The following is a 9,644-nucleotide window of genomic DNA, read 5'->3' on the forward strand; positions in this document are numbered from 1 at the left end:
GGATCGGGATCCTTCTCGCCCTACTAATTTGATTCGCGTGTTTTCTGTATGCAGAGACACCCTGGCGGCACTCTCTACCGTGGCAGAGGGTACAGCCAACATGGCGTCATCAGCCCTACCCCCAGCAGCGAGGGCCTTCACCGCGGCTCGTCCGGCAGCTCGTCAGTCTGCAGCGCGGTCGGCCCCGGAGATAGCTCGCCGGGGCGTGGTGAGAGCAGCTCCCCTTTCCCGTGGTCTGTTCGACCAGGAAGCGACAGACCGCGTCTTCGCTACGGTCCCGACCGTCATCCAGATCCAACAACCCTCCCAACCGGAGATTCCAGGACTTCCTTCGGAGACACGCGATAGTGACCATCTCCGCTAGCACAGTTCTGGACTTCCTGTCTTGGCTAGCTGACACCACCAACAGGGCACCGGAAGGCCGACCCGGGCCATGCCCCCCACGCCCACAACATCAGAGGCCTCGCGGCATCGCTGGCGTTTCTCCGCACCCACTCTGTGGAACGGGTGCAGGACCTCGGGGGCTGGGCATCAGCAACTTCCTTCAGGACACGGTATCTCTACCACTCGATCACCCCTGTCCCATGTGTCGCCATGGGAACGGCTCCACCCCTCTTCGCAAAAGAAGGGGGGGCAAAGGGCGACCGAGGGGTAGGGGAAGGCCCAGGAACCGCTGAGCAAGATACAATATTCTACATAGAATTTATGCACTATGTGAATTGTACAATATTATTTTTATAAAAAATAAATAAATAAATGAATATATATATATATTGATATTGATATCGATATAAGTAAAAAAAAAAAAAAAAAAAAAACAGGTCGAAATGGACATGACTTCTCCTATTCAACTTAAGCTAATCTATAGTCATGATGGTCAAGAACTTTACCATGTTGAAATTAATTTCAACGCTCACTGTGACTCAGGTCGAAATGACCATGACTTTTCCTATTCAACTTGAGCTAATCTACAGTCATGATGGTCGAGAATTTTACCATGTTGAAATTAATTTCGACGCTCACCGTGACTCAGGTGGAAATGGACATGACTTTTCCTATTCAACTTGAGCTAATCTACAGTCATGATGGTCGAGAATTTTACCATGTTAAAATTGATTTCGACGCTCACTGTGACTTAGGTCGAAATGACCATGACTTTTCCTATTCAACTTAAGCTAATCTGTAGTCATGATGGTCAAGAATTTTACCATGTTAAACTAATTCAACGCCCACTGTGACTCAGGTCGACATGAACATGACTTTTCCTATTCAACTTAATTTAATCTACAGTCATGATGGTCGAGAATTTTACCATGTTAAAATTAATTTCGACGCTCACTGTGACTTAGGTCGAAATGACCATGACTTTTCCTATTCAACTTAAGCTAATCTGTAGTCATGATGGTCAAGAATTTTACCATGTTAAACTAATTCAACGCCCACTGTGACTCAGGTCGACATGAACATGACTTTTCCTATTCAACTTAATTTAATCTACAGTCATGATGGTCGAGAATTTTACCATGTTAAAATTAATTTCGACGCTCACTGTGACTTAGGTCGAAATGACCATGACTTTTCCTATTCAACTTAAGCTAATCTGTAGTCATGATGGTCAAGAATTTTACCATGTTAAACTAATTCAACGCCCACTGTGACTCAGGTCGACATGAACATGACTTTTTCTATTCAACTTAATTTAATCTACAGTCATGATGGTCGAGAATTTTACCATGTTAAAATTAATTTCGACGCTCACTGTGACTTAGGTCGAAATGACCATGACTTTTCCTATTCAACTTAAGCTAATCTGTAGTCATGATGGTCAAGAATTTTACCATGTTAAACTAATTCAACGCCCACTGTGACTCAGGTCAACATGAACATGACTTTTCCTATTCAACTTAATTTAATCTACAGTCATGATGGTCGAGAATTTTACCATGTTAAAATTAATTTCGACGCTCACTGTGACTTAGGTCGAAATGACCATGACTTTTCCTATTCAACTTAAGCTAATCTGTAGTCATGATGGTCAAGAATTTTACCATGTTAAACTAATTCAACGCCCACTGTGACTCAGGTCAACATGAACATGACTTTTCCTATTCAACTTAATTTAATCTACAGTCATGATGGTCGAGAATTTTACCATGTTAAAATTAATTTCGACGCTCACTGTGACTTAGGTCGAAATGAACATGACTTTTCCTATTCAACTTAATTTAATCTACAGTCATGATGGTCCAGAATTTTACCATGTCAAAATTTATTTCAACGCTCACTGTGACTCAGTGATGTCACGGTATGATGACGTCATTGTGATAAATTGACGTCACCATGTAGTCCTATGACGTCAATTTGTGTCCCTGTGACGTCACGAGACGATCCTATGGCGCCATGATCAATCCGGTGACGTCACAGTACAATCACATGATGTCACTAGGTATTAAACATATAGAAGTCCGCTTGTGGGTGACGAGACGTCACAAATTGCCATAGCACACTATTGGATGAAGACGCTCGCCACGGGCTTCGAGAACTTCCCGCGGGAAGACTTGGGGTGAGTTGGATACATACCGAGGGTCCAGGCCCGTCTTCGTGGGAGACGCTCAGGGAACGTCTTCACCCAGGACGAAGCCTCTTGACTAACGCCCACGGACGAGGTCGCTCGGAAACGAACTTGGCCTCGCATACTCCCTTTCGGTTTCTCGCTTACCCCGAGGATCTTCACGAAACTAGTGAGAGTGGTAGGCGTACGTTGGACGGAAGCAAGCGTCTCCACACTCATGTTCCTAGACGGCTAGTGGATGCATTTGCCCACCGGGGAGGGTGCATCGGCCGACATCTCAATGGCTCTGAGTGTGTTGGCGGACGTGGAGTTCGGGGTGGACTGGGACGGGTCTGCCCTTGCTCCCACACAGACTTTATTGGCTCGGGATTGAGTGGGACACAGTCAGCGTCCTTCGGGTGCTCCCCTGCGCCAAAAGAGCGTGCTTCTCTCACACGTCCTCCCTCCTTCGGTGGCGGGGGGGGGGGCCTCAACTTCGCGACCCCGGCCCTTCCACTGAGCCGCTTGGGGCGCCGACGGCTGGTACGGGAGGTCGACAGGAGCATACTGCTTCTCCCGCGTGACCTGCCCGGGCCGATACCCTCAGCACTCCACAGGTTGTTGCGTCCCTGGCTTCGGTCGGGGGCCCTACGCCGGTCGCTGGAGTTTCTCCGCACCCACTCTGTGGAGCGGGTGCGGGACCTAGGGACTGGACATCGACGACTCCCTTGGGGACACGGTGTCTCTACCACTCAGTCGCCCCTGTCCCATGTGTCGCCATGGAAACGGCTCCACCCCTCTCATCTCAAAAAAGTGGAGGGGGCAAAGGGCGACCGAGGAGTGGGGAGGGGCCAGGAACCGTTGAACAGGATACAAATTTCGTATAATTTACGCATTGTGTGAACAGTGCAATGTTGTGCATGTCACATTCTTCGGCGTGGGTACTTGACGTTTCTGTCTCCCCTCTACTGAGTGATAAAATGAATAAGTCTCCCATAGGAAAGACACACGTAATAACGGTTTGATTCAGGCTTCACCTCTCCTCCCACCTGTCCTCGTCTCATGCATAGCTTCGCTGTGCAGGTTTCTTTCAGCCGATAATATTTCTTTGTCGCGGCTCGTGCCGCTTAAATTCTTCTTATCGGCTTAAGAAACCTGCACAGATTTAGGGTCCCTCCCTCCTCCCACAGGCGAAGCCTTCATTTCTCATTGAAGTGACGCGACGTCCGGCTCGAGCTAGCCGGGTAAGAAGGGAGGGAATAGGGAGGGGGAGGTGGGGTCGACAATGCGCATGCCTGCACAGAGCCGGGAATTTTAAATTTCCGATGATTTTGGCGGAAAATTCAAACCACACTCAACCTTCGGGAAATGGCCATATGACCAGGAGTGTGGTATGGGATTATCGCTATAGCTTCGCTGTGCAGGTTTCTTAAGCCGATAAGAAGAATTTAAGCGGCACGAGCCGCGACAAAGAAATACTATCCTCATTTATCTCAAAAGCCAGGAAGAAATTGGGATCCAAAATATCATCATCATACACTTCAGGGATGTCATCCTCGCCATTATTAACCTCAGGGTCCCTCTCAATGGCACTCTCCATATCGACTCACTAAGGCATATGCTTTCTGGCCTTTTGGCGGTAAAAAAGGGATAAATTCACCCGAAAAAGAAATACAATTACCATCGACATTCCATAATCATGTAACGTTAATTGCTATCACGTATCCTGTCAAAATCGTCCTATGATTATCCAATAACGTTCTATAATTATTTATTTCGAAAATGTTTAGTAAAACATCGTGTTTATAATCTAATTTACTAAAACTGATGTATCTAATGTAATATGACTATAATGGCAAATTAGTCAGTAAATTAATCACAATGATAAAAATAATTCTAATAACTATCCAAAATGGTCCTATAATTATCTAATTAATTTCGAAAGCGTTAATTAAAACATCGTATTTAGATTTTAATTGACTAAAACAGATATTTCTAATGTAATATGGCTACATACAATGATGAATTATTATCAAATTAATCAGAATTATAAAAAAAATCCTAATAATTATCCAATAAATTGCAGCATTTCCATTAAACTATAATAAATTCTATGTTAAATCACTTAAAAACTTAAGCCAAACGTATTGTAACCACTAACAAGGATAACATATCACTTATTTAATCACAATCAATACTCTCATAATGAAGTAATATTAATTTTTACATACATATACCAAGGCTTTTTCCCCCTTACAAGGGAGGTAGCCAAAAAAGGAAAGGCATAAAATCATTATATTAATTTTTAATGCAGCAAAAGCTGGCAATTTGACCAGAGCGGACAAGCGTGGCTGCTGGGAACAATGACTCCAATCTCGTACGGAACGACGGTTATCCACCACTGACTTTTTCAATAACTTCTGATAAATTCACGCACTTCACATTACAACACCATAAAGTACAATCACTTAGCTATGTTTTGAGAAAGATTAAAAAACCTACCTCCCCAAAAAAGAAAAAGAAAAAAGTTTCGTCTTACGAAATGTACGAGCAACTTTGTTGATTTCTCTACGCTGCGATGGTTCCGACAACATTGATCGCTTTCGAGTTCTCTGCGCGTTATTATATCCTCCAAGACAGCGTTTCTCAACCTTTTTACCCTTGCGTAACCTTTAATATAAATTGCATGTCTCAAGGAACCCCTGCCCCCCCCCAAAAAAAAAACATACGCCATATCTTTCTCATTTCATTTTCATTGTAATGATAAGTTAGACAGGATGATGTCTATATTACATTATTGCAATAACCAAGAATACGTCATGAGTGCTTAATTATATTACGTATATGAAATTAGATAAAAAAAAAAAAAAATCAAAAGTGCATTAGCTTATCTCACTTGTTCTCGCGGAACACCTTAGGAACCTTTTGCGGAACCCTTAGGGACCTTTTGCGGAACCCTTAGGGACCTTTTGCGGAACCCTTAGGGACCTTTTGCGGAACCCTTAGGGACCTTTTGCGGAACCCTTAGGGACCTTTTGCGGAACCCTTAGGGACCTTTTGCGGAACCCTTAGGGACCTTTTGCGGAACCCTTAGGGACCTTTTGCGGAACCCTTAGGGACCTTTTGCGGAACCCTTAGGGACCTTTTGCGGAACCCTTAGGGACCTTTTGCGGAACCTTAGGGTTCCGGGGAACCCTGTTTGAGAAACGCTACTCTAAGGGCTAGTCGCCCATTTCTATCTATTAAAGGAATCACTTGCTGCCTTCCAAAAACTTGTCTGCACTGATCCATGTTTCTGTACCTCTTTTCAAATCTCTGCCTTCTATCGATAATCTTGTGTAGTTTAGTCCTTTTTTTTATCGCTCCTGGTTTTAACCTGCATATCAACTTTTAATTTGGTAACTCGTTCCCTCGGAATATTTGTTTTTCCTATTGGTATTTGTGTTTCCTATTTTCTATATGGATTCTCTAATGAATTTATTAATTTGCAATCATAACTCTGATCTCCGTTATATCTTAGAACTTAGAATCTGTTTTTAACCTCATCAACACGGTGATGCACTCGATAGATTTTATTTAGCCAAGAAAAATACCATTTTCTATATATTTGAGGACTTGAACTCCGATCTGAATTGGTGTCTCGATCGCCCAAGCCAACTTTCAGTCAAGGGACCGTTACCTGAAATGAATCAATTTTTTTTTTAGTCAAAACAAAACGTATGAAAGGCGTCTCCATGTTGAAAAGGGCCAAGTTTCATCTGAAATTTGTTTTTGTCATATTCTCTTATCTACTGGTTTCGATCAATCAATCATCAATCAAATCAGCCATCCTGAATCCACTGCTCAACAAAGGCCTCCTTCATAGCATTCCATCACTCGCACGACCGCGCCAACCTCTGCCACGTCACTCCTGCAAACTTCTCAATATCGTCTCTCCACCTCCTGTCTGGTCTCCCTCTTCCACGCTTCCTATCTCGCGGCGTCCACTCAGTAACACACTTGCTCCATCGCTCATCAGTCGTTCGCATTAACTTACCTGCCCAATTCCACTTCCTCTCTTTCACCGCCTCCACAATATCTTTCACTCTATCTACGGGTTTATTAAGTATGAATCGAGGAGAGGAAACTAGGAAGACCTTAATAATCATCTTCCAATTAGTTTATTAAGTGTATACAAAATATTTTGTAAGATTCCTACAAGTAGACCTAAGATATTAGATGAAAACTACACAAGAGACTATTAACAAGCTGAATACAATGAGTTATCTAATGAATCACCTAATCAAGAAGATAATAAGATACAATAAACCTTTGTTTTAAGATTTTAACGATAACAATTAGAACAAACGGCGATATTAAATTTTATATACATAGTACAAGCAAACCCATTGTAAATCTTCCACAAAGTGTTTATGCGAAAAGTATGGCTGCAATTCAATACAATTTAACCAAAGCTACTTATAGCTGATCTGATTTTTTTTTCAGAGACTGGGATTGGGAAAGGAAACGTTTAATCATTAATGAAAAAATATCTTAATTGCCTAAGGTTTGAGAATGACGCTCATCTTACTTCAGATACAACAGAAAACTTGAGGTATTCTCATCGATCCGAACGAGAGGAATTTTTCAAATTAATTCTGATGTTGAGTTAAAGTAATGTTAGAAAAGTTAATTTCTTAAATTCAAAGCACAGCAATTATAATCGCTGGTGAGAATGTTAAAGGAATTGAAGAGCATTATTATCATTTAGGTAAAAAACTAAAATCGATTAAATATAAAGAAAATGAAACAAAAAGACATACCACAATTGGATATTTGATGAAATATGAACGCGAAGTTTCGTACCAGTTTGTCTGGAAGGCAAATTTTACAATCAATGTATAATCTAAGCTATGATACATAGATGTGAAACTTGGAAATTGAGGAGGGCAATGAGACATAGCTGAGGAATGCACAGAAAGCATTAGAATTATCATTCCTGGAGATAAAGCTGAAACACGCGAAAAGGGTAATTTGTGTCAGGGATGACACTGAAGTGAAATATATCCACTAAAAATTAGGATGACATATGACAAGTATGTTACTGACTGGACTCCACGAAAAGGTAAGAGTGGATCCAAATGAAAAGGGGAAGAGATGATACAAAAAAGTTTGCAGGAGTAACACAGCAGAGGTTATTACAATCACGTAACTCACAGAATAGGTTGAAAGAGGCCTTAGTTTAGCATTGTATTCCGAATGGTTAAAGACAAATAATATTTACCTGCTTGTGGTGACCCTGAAAGATTGATGTCAGAGAGAATCATCTCCCTCCTGCCCAATTTGATGACCGTAAACCCCTTCACCTCCATTTTGAGGTCTGGGCCCAAGGCTTGACAGTCGATCTTTGGGTTAGTCCCGAAATCTTTCTATATTCTTTGACTTGATTTCCTCCTTTACAAATTTAGCTAACGCCCGATGAATGTTCCCCTCCCCGTGCTTCTACTTTCACCCAGTGACAAAGAAATAGTCCCATGTTAACACAACGCAGATAACAATTCAAAGTTTCCTCCCATAGTGGTCTATGGAAAGGCCCGAGAACCGTCGTTGCCTCAGCCACAAAGGAACTCCATCTTTTCCCTTAACGAATCTCGAGGCAATAGTTATTATCATTCCAAAGGGTTGATGATCATCTGATCCTAAGTTATCTTAACGTAATATAACCTAACTTAACCTTGGTCTAGCTCTAACCTATCACTAACCTAACCCTAACCAATCGCTAACCTTATCCTATCCTTGACCAAACATAACAAAAAACTTGCTGACTTTTTCCGTGAAAAAAGAATATATATATATTTGATATATATATACATATATATATACATATATATATATATATATATATATATATATATATATATATATATATATACATATATTCGCATGGCGCTAATCACCATACGGTGAAGTATAGGCACTTCGTAAAATTCGATGTCGACGCAGGTCACGTGCCAGGTTAGTCTCTCTTCAGGGAACGACGACTGTCACCAACTCTCGTAAGCTAAGTGACGGAAGGCCCCGCGGGACTTGACTCGTGTAAATCGAATTTCCGCCGGGAGGGTGTCGTCAGTGCCAGAAGGAAACTTTGGGGGAGCTCAGGGCAAGCCACTCACTCCCACAATGCTAATCGGGGAAAATATAGGTCAGGTCAACCCACCACATCGCCAGATTGGGCCACAGAGTTCTGGGTAGTTGTCTCTACTATTTAAAATTAATTCATTGCAATGCTAACGGGATTTTTAGTTCGGTGAGAAGCTGGACTACTCATCAAAATGCAAATTTGACTGACCTTATTGTCAGGTAATGCCATTATCATAGTGCCAAATATAGTACTCACGAGCACAGTACTATATCAAATCAACGCTGCGTTTAGTCGAATATTTGCAATGTAGATGGACTCGATGCAGTGTAAGGCGGTCGACCTTAGGGCCATGTTGCCACTGTAACATTGTCAAGTATTTGCAGTACTAGATCGAGTCGAAAAAGTGCTAAGTTGATCAATGGTATTTGCATGGCTAGTGGACTCATTACCAAGTTATATATATACACAATGCCTGATTGAGTCAAGATGAGAAGGAGAAGGATGAGGATGAGGACGAGGATGAGGAGAGGAGTACCGAGAGGAGTTTGAGATGGAGTCGTAACAATAACATCGAATAGCCACAGCACCAGGTTATGTCCAGGGATTGGAGTTCCAGGCCAATACGCCGAGGTGATAGATCACGAAGCCACGGTGTCAGGTAAGGTCGCTTCCTCAGTGTAAGTCGAGAACATGCAATGTTAGCTAGGGTCGCTACTAAAGCGTCAGTCGAGGGTATGCAGTGTCAGGCTGAGTCTTAGGTCGAGTCGCTGCATCCCAAATGGACCCACTGCAGTGCCAAACAGGGCCATCTTCGTGGCCTGTCGAGTTACTGCAGTGACAAACGGGATCACCGCAAGGACAAGTTGAGTCGCCGCAGTGCCAAATAGTCATTCCAGTGGGATTCTGTGTTACTACTTCTTCCTAGTTGCATTACTGCAGTGCCAAGTTGAGTTACCACAGTGTCAGGATAGG

Source organism: Oratosquilla oratoria, chromosome 9 (genome assembly GCF_046742065.1).
Source record: "Oratosquilla oratoria isolate Oo_2021 chromosome 9, ASM4674206v1, whole genome shotgun sequence".
NCBI classification, from domain to species: Eukaryota; Metazoa; Arthropoda; class Malacostraca; order Stomatopoda; family Squillidae; genus Oratosquilla; species Oratosquilla oratoria.